This window comes from Pinus tabuliformis, chromosome 1_1, assembly GCF_031772625.1.
Source record: "Pinus tabuliformis cultivar Carrire ecotype Pingquan chromosome 1_1, CPIR1, whole genome shotgun sequence".
Classification (NCBI taxonomy): domain Eukaryota; kingdom Viridiplantae; phylum Streptophyta; class Pinopsida; order Pinales; family Pinaceae; genus Pinus; species Pinus tabuliformis.
Window position 1 is genome coordinate 123,959,480 of NC_142297.1, and position 13,618 is coordinate 123,973,097.

Sequence of the window (13,618 nt, forward strand, 5' to 3'; positions counted from 1 at the left end):
GGGTGCCCAATACAAAGTAGGAAGAGGGATCGAAGACGAAGTTCATCGAGCTCGGGGGAAATATTTTATCTCTTTTGTGGACGTATTGCGGTGTTGTTGGTGTTGTGGTGGTGCGGGTGTTGCTGGTGTTGTATGGGTGTTGGTGTTGCTGGTGCTGGACATGTTGTAGTGTGGTGGTGTTGCATTAGCGTTGTGGTGGTGTTGGTGTTGCTCGTGTTAGACGTGTTGCAGTGCGGTGGTGTTGCATTGTTGTTAGTGTTGCGGTGGTGAAAGTGACCAAGGAGTTGGAGAGGCTTTGTGTTGCGACGTGCGCATGGCACCATGACGTAGCTCACGCTTGGGTAGAGGTGGAATGGTTTCGACCGCAAAACCCAAACCTAGATGTTGATACTAGAAGTGAGAGGAGGTGGGGCTGTGAACATTGACCATCGACGAGGAAGAGGAAAAAATCCCTCTTGTGCAACCAAAGGTCAACTGAACGTAGTCTGTGAAAATGAAGTTGGAAGCCTATGAGAAAATTCCTCGAGCATGAGGCGGTCATGGCAACCTTCACTCAAATACAATATTTCTAGTGTCAGCTTCTAGAGTGGGTGGTGGTGGTCTAGTGTAGTCATATACGCGTTATGGATGGCTCACCTAGAGAAACACATTATTTGCTCGTTTCAGTTGCCTCATCCACCTGGGACAAGTCCAAACAACTCAACTTCCGTCAAATCTGATGATTAAGTATGTGTTTTGGTGTTCTATTCATTATGTCGGTCTTTTGGCATATCTTGCCCTTACGGCTATGGTAGATTAGCTTATGTCTTTTTTGGACTATTTATTTTGAACTGATGTCGATGGTAAACAAACTTGGTTGGGGTGAGATAGCTAGAACTTTTAACAATATCCATGTAAATATTTTCTTCAAGAGCTAATAGAATGTTTCGACTTACAAAAAAAATATAATAATAATAATAGATAATACAAATGTCAAACTATGGATAATAGTTAATCAAGAACTCCTTGTTATAGTCCTAACCTATATGGATGAAGTAACAAGAAGGATAAGACGACATTGATTGGTATTCTTTTCAGAGATTTGAAAATAAAAAATAGAAAACCTTCTAGGAGGTTGTTGTCCTCATTTAAATTTGGTTATTTCGCCTTTCTTTTTCCTTTGAATTGTTGATTGTATTTCAAGTTGGTATTGCCTCTCTCATGCACAACGAGTGCATGGGCTCTGGAAATTTTCAACATGCCCATCTTTATGAGCTTATCATGCTCGTGTATACGAGACTCAATAAAAGCATCAAATGTGGGCATCCTTTAGGTTGTGTTTGTTGCAAGCCAGGTTATGTGAAAACTGGAGACAAATTTAACATACTCAGTACCCAATTTTGACTATATGAAAATAATTAATTCTATTTCTTGCTTGGATTTGTCGATTCTCATTATTTCAACTGGAGTAATGAGGCTTTGAACCATGTGAAGAAATCTTGAATGTTTTCGAAATGACTTGGATCTAAGGAGTTGAATTCATTTTCAAGGATGTGACCCCACATCTCATCCTAATTTCCAAAGAGTGTCTCTTAAGTGGTCCAAACTTGATTTGGAGTTATGCATGCTTCAACGTGAAGCAATAATTCTAGAGAAATTGGTAAGCATAGGAAACCAAAGATCTCGTCCATGCGGTTAAAATATTTGGATTTTTCAAGTACAAAATTTGGTTCAATCTCTGTTGTCATGGTTATCTGATACAAGCCTTTACTTCTAAGTTGAAGTAGAATCTTTCGCTTCCATTTGAAATAATTAGATGGTGTGAGAATTATGGATGTTGGAAATAATACTGAGAGGGGGGGGGGGGGGGTGAATCAATATTATCAACTCAAACAATTTTTCATTTTCAGACTCAGATTCATATACACTACTTCAGTTCAGGATATCCGCGTATATACGCGACCGTGTTAAATGCAACTAGCGTACATACAGTAATCTTATGATTCAGTTAGCTTATCTTCAGTAAATGCATCCAAACATTATTAACCATATTAACAGTAAACAGGTGCAGTAGAACAGAACAGATCATCACACATAAGAAGCACACATGAACTCCATGATATAAGGTGGAAACCCAATGTGGGTGAAAACCACCTGCTGCAATTTGTTTTTATCTTCCTTTAATAAGAAACTTCTTTTACAATGTACTGGTGCAGTCCTTTACCAGCACGCAGGCTGCAACCTGCAGAGGGCTACAACCCTCTTAGCTCTTGTACTAGCCAATCCATTTACTAGTACGTAGGCGCCGGCCTATTGAAGGCTCCAACCTTCACTCGTTTTCCAGCTGCTCCTGGAAGGGAGCTACAACCCCCTGGCTCTTGTACTGGCTGATATGTTTACCAGTACGTAGGCGCCGGCCTACTGAACTCTGCGATTTTCCCGGGACCACGTTTCATACATTTTCATACTGGATCCATAAATACAAAACAATCATTACTGCAATCAACAATCTCTGAATCACCCTGTCAGCAACACAATCATCAACAGAACTCTGCAATAATAACCAGATCCAACTGCAACCTCAAATATCATATCTCATACTGTATACGCTACTTTGACGAACCAAACCTGCGTATATACGCGCTTTCACCAAAGCCAACCCGCGTACAGATCTGCAAATATTTACTCATAACATTGCCGCTGTTCCAAACATCAGTTATACCCAGATCATCACATTCATACAATAAACATGCGTCAATAGATCTAGTCTATCCATAATCAAACCATATAATGATAATCATTCCAAGCCTTAACATCCATTGTTCATCATCCTTCACATGAGTGCCTACTTGGTTCAGATCAAGCAAGGAATCATCAACCCATAACCAGCATCTGGATCTCACACTTCATCAGATATTCATCACATACACACCATCTCCCTCTCACTTGGCCTAATGATCTTCTCCTTATATAGTTTTAGGCTTCTCTCAATACCATGGATCAAAACCACATCGAACCAATACCTTGGACCCAATACTTGGGGTCGTCACTTCGGACCAAATACCATGGACCAAAACCATGGTTTTCAACATGTACGCGCCTTAACTTCTGTGAACCCGCGTGTGTATGTATACGCGCCTTTTTCTCCGCTAACCTGCGTGTATACGCACTTTCTTCAAGTCTAACATGCGTATACATCTCTCTTGACCTACTGCACTAGATCTGTCATCTGATTAAGTTTCCATCACCTGTATCATACCTCTGAGTGAGTTGCCATCAAGGAAAACACCTGTATCATAATGCCAACAATCTCCCCCTTTGGACTTGATGGCAACCACTACACCAAGTCACTCTCCCCCTTTGACATCAAGGGCAAAGGGCAGACCAAGATATTCTCTTCTTTGATATACATTCTGCTGTCCATACTCCCCCTGAGTACCTGCTGATATCTCTGATTGAGCTCCCCCTTTGTACATGCCAAGATGTACTATTCTGTCCATGCTCCCCCTGAGCACATGCAAGGTATTTATAACAGAGACTAGCAATCTATTCAAGACCATGATAGTCATCAACAACTATCATACACTATATATGATCTGCACCATAAGCATCAGCATCCTTTAACCTGCAACACCATTCTTTTGACCAACCAGCAAAAAGTATCATTTAACCATATAAGCATCATTACCAAAGACTTCTAACCATAATGCCAACAATGCATTATTTGAAGTATATGCTCCCCCTGAACCTGTGCCATGCCATCATCAAACAGTGACTGAACCATATCTGACTTCTGTACTGCTGCTTTTCTTCAGAACTCCATATATGCGACTGTGCAGCATCTAACTCACGTATATACGCATATTGTCTTCATGAAACAGGCGTATGAGATTTAGAACACAGAGGTTCCACATTTTCAGCTTCCTCCGAGTCTGTCATGTTTGTGTACTCTGCTATGCCACATCTTTCTGGCTGTACTTCCTTTTTCTTCCATATCTTCAACTGTGATGATGTTTTCTCCTTTTGGTATGGTGTCCAAAATCTTCTCCTGCATTCCTTTGCTATGTGTCCAAGCTTGTTACATGCATAACATCTTACATGTTTCATATTCCTTCTGTAGCAATCAACAGCTTTGTGACCAAACATATTGCAAGAAAAACAATATCCCTTGAAGTACCTGGAACTTGATGATCTTTTTGTGTGATGGTCTTTACCCATTCTATTTCTGCATCTGGCTGCAACATGTCCACGATTATGACATACATAACATTCAATATTATTCATCGGAGGAAATAATCGTCTATCACTTCCATAATTAGGAGCAAAAGATTTTCTTTGAGGAATTTCTTTCCTTGGTTGCTGATGGGATTGTCCTCTCATCTCCTTGTTGGGGATTTCAGTTTTTGCATTAGAGTTCCTTGTCTTACTTTGTGAACTAGATTCACCTTCAATAGATTCATGAAAACCAAGACCAGTTTTGATAGCAGGAGACCTTTGACTACTAAGAATATCATCCAAGATCTTAGTACTATCTTGAAATCGTAAGAGCTTATCTTTTTCTTCTAGCTTATCTTTTAGCATATTTACCTCAACCTGATGATGCTCTTCCTTTTCAAGATACTGCTTCTTCAAAGTTTCTTCAGACTTTCTTCCTTCTTCCACTTGTTGCCTTAGTTTGAGAATCTCATTTTCTTGTTCTTCATTCATCACCTGCAGCATTTGACGAACTCTAAAGGCACATTCTAGCTGAGCTTTTAAGTTGATAATTTCTTCTTTGAGGGCACTCTCCCTTTTGCTAGGTAGGTCTTGTTGATCTATGACTTCATTTGCTTGTCCATCTTCAATCTGAGGTGATTTAGAATCCGAATACTTACTTTCACTCCCTGGCAGGCTGTCATTGTTCCTTTGAGCTGTCTTCTTCTTTTGACGTGCTTTCTTTCCCATTGTTCTACGGATCTCCTTCAAGCGATCAAGCTTCTACCAAAGGACCTGCTCTGAAACCAATTGTTGGAAATAATACTTAGGGGGGGGGGGGGGGGTGAATCAGTATTAGCAACTCAAACAATTTTTCATTTTCAGACTCAGATTCATATACGCTACTTCAGTTCAGGATATCCGCGTATATACACGACTGTGTTAAATGAAACTAGCGTACATACAGTAATCTTATGATTAAGTTAGCTTATCTTTAGTAAATGCATCGGAACATTATTAACCATATTAACAGTAAACAGGTGCAGTAGAACATAACAGATCATCACACATGAACTCCATGATATAAGGTGGAAACCCAATGTGGGTGAAAACCACCTGCTGCAATTTGTTTCTATCTTCTTTTAATAAGAAACTTCTTTTACAATGTACTGGTGCAGTCCTTTACCAGCACGCAGGCTGCAACCTGCAGAGGGCTACAACCCTCTTAGCTCTTGTACTAGTCGATCCATTTACTAGTACGTAGGTGCCGACCTACTGAAGGCTCCATCCTTCACTCGTTTTCCAGCTGCTCCTGGAAGGGAGCTACAACCCCCTGGCTCTTGTACTGGCTGATATGTTTACCAGTATGTAGGCGCTGACCTACTGAACTCTACGATTTTCCTGGGACCACGTTTCATACATTTTCATACTGGATCCATAAATACAAAAAAATCATTACTGCAATCAACAATCTCTGAATCACCCTGTCAGCAACACAATCATCAACAGAACTCTGCAATAATAAACAGATCCAACTGCAACCTCAAATATCATATCTTATACTATATATGCTACTTTGACAAACCAAACCTGCGTATATATGCGCTTTCACCAAAGCCAACCCGCGTACAGATCTGCAAATATTTACTCATAACATTGCCGCTGTTCCAAACATCAGTTATACCCAGATCATCACATTCATACAATAAACATGCGTCAATAGATCTAGTCTATCCACAATCAAACCATATAATGATAATCATTCCAAGCCTTAACATCCATCGTTCATCATCCTTCACATGAGTGCCTACTTGGTTCAAATCAAGCAAGGCATCATCAACCCATAACCAACATTTGGATCTCACACTTCATCAGATATTCATCACATACACACCATCTCCCTCTCACTTGGCCTAATGATCTTCTCCTTATATAGGTTTAGGCTTCTCTCAATACCATGGATCAAAACCATGTCGAACTAATACCTTGGACCCAATACCTGGGGTCGTCACTTCGGACCAAATACCATGGACCAAAACCATGGTTTTCAACATGTACGCACCTTAACTTCTGTGAACCCGCGTGTGTACGTATACACGCCTTTTTCTCCGCTGACCTGCATGTATACACACTTTCTTCAAGTCTAACATGCGTATACATCTCTCTTGATCTACTGCACTAGATCTATCATCTGATTAAGTTGCAATCACCTGTATCATACCTTTGAGTGAGTTGCCATCAAGGACAACACCTGTATCATAATGCCAACAATGGAAGGTGGAAACTCCATTCTTTCCAATAACTCCAATCTTCAGGTACTACAAATAGATTGTTTATGATCCTTCTTCCTAGCTCTCTAAGGATTTGATAGATCCTCCAAGTAATAGAACCTGAAAGGGAATGCTGAAAATGATGGGGCCTCAAACATTCAGGGAAAGACCTATTATGGAGATATTTTCAATGATGATATGACTCCAAATGCCTGTACCTGAGACAACCCACCAAAAGCTTTCATAGCAAGGGAAAGGCTAAACCCATGAAGGTTTTTAACGCCCCAAACCCCATAGATCTTTGGTTGTGATAACAATTCCCAATTGGCCAAATGAAATCCAACATTCATCTTCTTATCAAACCAGATAAAGTTAAAAATAATCTATCGAATTCTCCTAATGGTTGATTTGCGAATCTTTGAGAGGGTAAGCCAATAAACCAATATACTTTCCTAAACAAATTTTACAAGTGTCATTTGATCACCCAGAGAAAGCCACCTATAACACAAGTTTTTAATGTTTCTCTCGATCTTTTTATAAGCCACGACCAATATTTTACTTAGTAGGAGTTTCGTTTAAGACAATAATCTAGATAGATGAAGCCAAGATCTAAAGGATCCACCTTGTACAAAATAAAAGAAGTGATGGAATCAATGATCTGCTCTTGAATATTGTTCTAGAGAAATGATGATTTATGGAGGCTTATGTCAATGCCAGTCGCATAATAGAAGGTAATGAAAAAGTGATGAATATGTGACCATTCATAAACTGTGTCATTCCCAAAATTCAAAACATCATCCACAAAGAGTAGATGAGTTAAATACATAAACTTTGTTACTTTTACTCTTTAAATTTGGTTGCCACATTTAGCCTTTAATATCATCATGTAGATACCCCCAATAATAAGAAGAAATAAGATGGGTGATAAGGGACAACCTTGTCGAAGGCCTCTGGAACAAGGGAAAAAAGCAGAAGGGGATCTGCCGACAAGGACAAAGAAGTTTGCAAAAGTAATGCATCACATGATCCAATCAGTAGCCTTTAAGTAAAAACCTGTATGAATGAGCAACATCCTTAGAAAGTCTCAATTCACCCTACCATAAGCTTTGACTAGGCCCATTTCTTAGAATAATGACATTACATTTTTTTTGTCTTGATGGATTACAAGGCTTCTTGAGCCACTACAATGACGTCATGAATCGTGTGCCCATGAAGGAAATCAAATTATTCAGGATATACAACTAAGGGGATTACATTTTTATTCTATTTGAGATGAATTTGACAATCACTTTGTATATCATGTTACACAAAGACGTCGGGCTAAAATCATTAAAGGAAAGTGGATTAGAGCATTTGGGAATACGAGCAATGAATGTGGCATTGATTACTCCAGTCACCCTCCCCAATGTCCTGGCCTCTTCCACCAATTGCAAAATGTCATTTTCGAAGAGGTCAAAATGTTTCAAAAATAGTTCAATTGTCCACCCATTGGGGCCAAAACTCTTGTCCTTAGCAAAGGAGTGAAGAACACCCTTAATCTCATCTAGGGGTACAGGACCGCCCAGACTTGCAGAATCTTCCTTCAAGATGAAACGAGGAAAATTTTGGATAACATAAAGTTGATATTGAATCACATTGACACTAGGATCTCTGTATATACTGGTAAAATATGCCTTAGCAGTCTTTTCCAAATCCTGTTGGGAGCATTGAGAGTTGCCCATACTGTCCTGTAAGTGCCATATGGAATTTTATCCCTCCTATGGTTATCAAATCTATGGGAAAATTTTGTATTTTCATCCCCATCCCTTCCTCAAATCACTGTACTTTTCAAGTGCCACTTGTGGTGAAGTAAAATTATAGGTGCAGACATGAATGGATTCCTCTAGCCCGATAATGGGTCTAGCCACAACAGATACATTCTATGGAAGATTTCCTTAGGTTAGAATAAATCAAGAGGGCCTACCTCTTGGTCGCTTATCCTGCTTGATGATGTCCTCACTTGCTCCAACAATCTCCCACTTTCTTCTTCAAGCTCCTGAAACAAGTAAACAACAACAACACACAAGCATAATAATAAACAAATTGCAATTCAACCTACTTAACAAGTCAAAAAATATTAAGACATGGATATGTAATATTATAAAACATGTATGAACTCAATTGATAGTTTCATATATTAATATCAAAGAGAGATTACAACCATTCTTCTTGACGTTGTAGTCTTCCTCTAATAAGACCAAGTCCCCAACTTCTGCTAGCATTCCACGATGGCTTCAAACAACAATAGTTTAAGGCTCTTCCATTTAGGCTTCACTCCAAACCAAACACACTTATCCCTCACACAACTAGATGGCTACACCTAGTAATAGCTTGCTTGTCTAATCCAAAATAGTATATTCACACTCAGCCAAAACTGTAACTATGACTCTCATACTCACACTAGTTTGTGCTTGGGATGAAGGGAGGTTTATATAGGAAATATGGATGGGAGATGGATCCTCTTCTCATGGGAGAAGGGCTTATCCCTTGGGGTAGTTCCATCATTATAGGGAAAGGAGCCCAAACTGTCATTCTCGACCCCATTCGGTCAAACCATCGACCAAACTTCCATTACGGAGCTTCTAGAGCTGGAAGCTTCAACTCTAATTTAAAATTTTTTCCATAACATGAGTGGTGCGATTGGAATAAAGATCAGTCACTCTGGTTAGCGCGAGGAGTAGTGCTAATCTCTGCACATTGGTACAGGGGAGACAAAGGCCATTAGCACCGGTATTGTAAACTAGGAGAACGAGAAGTTTCAGGGGAAATGGTGTAAAAGGGAAATGATCTGCTCATGAAGAGGGACATAATGGGAGTTTCTTCATGAAGGAAAAGCATGCGGGGTTCATTGTAGAGGTCCTCTAGGATCAAGGAATGGGGAGTACAGGGACAGTGACAAAATGTTGTGTAACAGATGCCCCCTAAAGCGTGAAGGCCGAGCTGGAGTGAGGGATGAAATGCTTTATAAACCAATGTGGGGAACCGGTTTGCCATCGGAAAACCTGCAAGAAAGTACAAATACATATACATAAACTGAGATCTTTGTCAAATGATACATGAATCATGGCATGGACGCAACCATCCATAGAATGATCATGTAAATGGATCCAGGTATGGGTGCAGCCATTCGTCAAAGAGGATCATAATGAAACCAAGGTATGGTCACAACCATCCAATTATGAGAAGGATCACATATGATAACTCATGATTTGGTTGTAGCCATCCATATGAAAGGGACATGCATATCATCATAACCATGTCACACCACTTCACAATCTAGACTTGTGTGATCTGAGTCCAGGGTCTTGCGCTCCAACACGACTCGATCAAAGTACAGATCCTAACATGTGAATAGATGTGTTGACGTCGAACATGTGAGAAAGTTGCTTGATTACCAGTCAATGATGTAAACTGTTAACACGTGTGAGAGAAAACACCAATAATGACAATGGTCCTCAAGGTACTATCAACACAATTCATGGAATGTGAATACAGGAACCGAATTTGAACACTCGTGAAGTCACTCGATCGAAAGCCAATGATGTGAACTTGTCTTTGAGCGCGAAGAACTTGCCATTAGGGCATGCAAGCTCTAAGGTACTGGAAGGGAGTCTCTTGATCAACTTCTCGGATAATGAGTTGAAGTCGACGGAAAGCGACTGTGTCGAAGGAGGACCATAATGAATCCCACATCATCGACGTGAGATGAGAGGACGCAAAATGATTTCGGATGATACAAAGAATCAGAGGTAAGTGTAACTACAGAAGGACAACTCTTGAACATATCGGCGGCACAACTGGAAGTTTGGCAGCTTTTGGATCCATAGGACCGGTGGTCATGATGACGTGGAAGAGATAAAATGGAAGGCACAAATGAATGGACCAAACCCAGGAAGGTCAACGATGCAAAGGAGGATGTCCCAACCCGAAACAAAGCAAAGAGTGTCATGTTCAAGTGTGAGCTGCTAACACGACTGATAGATTTCCAAATTTTCCCCCACCATTTTTGGCGAGTACCCCAATTATTTTTTTAATCGCAAGCTTGAAGGGGATAGCATGTGCTTGCACTGCAAGTTCATCCTTCAGACAAATCCAACCTAGAAAGTTTAACGAGCCCTAAGAAGGAGAAGCTCGTGTTCGTCATGGTGACGAATCCAATGTCGTTTAATAGTTTAACGAGTCCGACAAAGGTGTAACTCGGTATCTTTTTCATGTTTAGAGAGTTTGAAAAAGACACGTAAAAGAAAAATCCACATGGTCCCTTTTTGTACATTTGTGTCTCTCAAGCCCGAAAAGGTAGAAAATAATACTTGAGAGAACTGCTTGACCATTTCAGTCAAGGAGTACCTTTTTCGTAAATAGTGCATCCCAGCCTGAAAAAGGGGTAAACTTATACTGGGCGCATGACGTTTCGCATCCGTTAACGAGTTCGAAATGACAAGGGATCGACCATATTTTCGTTTTTAAAGGGTCAGAAGAGAGCTTGAAAGCAGACCCCCCATTTTATTATTTTTTACGAGTTAAAAGGCAAAAATACTTGACAATATTTTCATTTTTTACGAGTCAGAAAAGGGCTTAAAGGTGACTCGTCCAGGAGGAACGAGTGGTATAAATGGTAACAACTTGTTTCGTCAATGGAGGAATTTCTCAAAACACATAATGGTCAAGAGGTTGGCTAACAAAACCACTCATCACTACGGTCCCTCAGGAAAGGAAAAACAACCAAGTGAAAGCATATGATTGGCCAAAGAGATGGTGGTGATGGAATAAAACAACCAAGGTTCATCTAGCAGAAATCAACTGATTAAAACGGCAATCACGAGATGTAAATTGGGCATGGGTTCATTTTTACACAAGCTTGAACCATGGAGAACTCTTCTTGGATTCGGTTTCATGTTTACACAAGCTTGAAATGAAAAACTATGCTTGCGATAAGTTTGCATGCCCCTAACATAATGACTCAATCGAGGTACATGCCCCCCCAAGCTTCATTTCAATCAACTAGATGGATGGAATGAAGGTTCACTTTCGAGATCTTGGAAAGACTCGATTGAGATTTTACGAGATCTTAATCTAAGACTCAATTTGGAAAAGGGAATTGTTTCATTTTTTTAATGAGGTTGACATAGTAAAAGAACTATCCTTAAGACCCTTGTTTCATTTTTTAACGAGATTGACACAAGACAAAAAATTATGCTCATGACGCCTTGTTTCAATTTTTAACGAGGTTGACACAAGACCAGGAGCTATCCTCACGACGCCTTGTTTCATGAACCATAAGAGAACATGGCTCCCAAGAGGTCTTCATTAGAGGGAAGAACCACGCTCTGGGAGGAATACATGACATTTGGTACCAAAGATAGATTGGGTTCCAATACCCCTAATACATAATGTATAATACCATCTATGTGATCATCAATAGATGCATAGACGAAACTGGTAGCCACATAATTGACTTGTGGCAAGGAAGGTATTGCTTGCAAACAAGAGCTGATAGGGGATGACGGTTGTAAAGGAGGTGCCTGGTGACCAATGAATGACAGTTGATCAATAGTCACAATTCTCCCTTCATGCGGAAAACAAACCACACGAAAAAGCGAAGAAACAAGAGCTCCCATGACATAAACATAGTCGCGTCCAAGGAGAAGATTGAAATCTAATGGACCTTGGACTACCATCATGTCTATATAGACAGTCTTTCATTCTAAAGTAATAGGGAACTTTGGAAGGACCCATAAGGGTTGAATGGTTCCTCTGTTGAAAGCCAACAGATTCTGAGTGACAGGCACAAGCTGTGGGGAGCCCAAAGCTTGCCAAGTAGTAGAAGACATGATGCTAACAGACGCACCTTCATCTAATATGGTGCCAGGTACTACCATATTATAGGCTTGTACTGTGATCTGGAAGGCACATAAGATGGGAGGCGGAAAGCAGTCAAGTGACTCCAATCAAAAGAAACGACAAAACTACTTGGTGGGGGTATCATATGATTGCCACCATGCTCTGTAGAAATAGGAGAAGGACTCTCTTGAACAATTGGGATGGGAGGGTCACTCTTTGATTCATGAGAATCTGAGGAGACGAGAACAACATGAGCAGTATGATCACCACTCTGTCCTGGAACAGAGAGAGCAACTAGTGGTGGAACCAAGTCGACACTCTTTTCGACCAATGGTTGGTTGGGAACAAACACAAGAGAGTCTCGCTCAGGAAGAGTAGGACAGGCAAGATATGAATTCAAGTCAATCTCTTTACCAACTAGGAGAGGGTCAAAAGAAAGCCTCTGATAACCAACAGGAATTTGGGGTCGAGGAGTTGCAAGGTTTTCCAAAACTTTGGAAGCTTTATCCATAAGAGGAGAAAGGTGAAGAAGATGCTTTCCTTCACATAACCTACAGGGGAATCTAATCTTCCTTTTCTTCTTACCATCGTTAGCTGAAGGCGTAGCATCGACATGATCTCCAGAGGTCAACAGGGATGGTCGGTTCAGGTTTTGAGACCATACCTCTAAGACTTTGGGAATTCCAGGATAGTCTCAAAGGAGATGGTCACCCTTACACAGCTTGTAAGGGAATCTGACCTTCCATGGAGGATCAAAAGGTTTGTCGACAAGAAGTGCATCTAGAGTAATAGCCACATGGTCGAACTCTCGCTTATCTAACTTCTTCTTCTTCTTCTTAGCCTCCTGGTTACTGGATTTCAAACTTTCACCAAGTGAAGTAGAAGAGGAAGAGGAAGAAATAGGAGAAGAAGGGGAGAGGTCAACCTTAGAATCAACATGATGTGATTCAAATGAAGGAGATGGCAGGGCAGGAGTTGGGACACTTGGGATCACCGAGGTCGAAAATAACCAGACAAGTAAACCAATGGTTAACCCTGGAAGGGACAACGTTGCCATATAAGGAGCACCAACATTTCCAAAAGACGAAAAAGGACCAGGAATTCCATCTGAGGGGAACCCTTGACTGGTGGACTCTAGAAATGTTTCCATTGGAATCGACCCTAAAGAATTACTAAGGAATATAACTTTAACCAGGAATATTTCGTGGGAAGTTAATTTTAGAACACTGAAACAAAACTTTACCTTTTCATGTTTTAAGAGTTGAGAAAAGGACGAAAGATGACTCTAGTCGCTT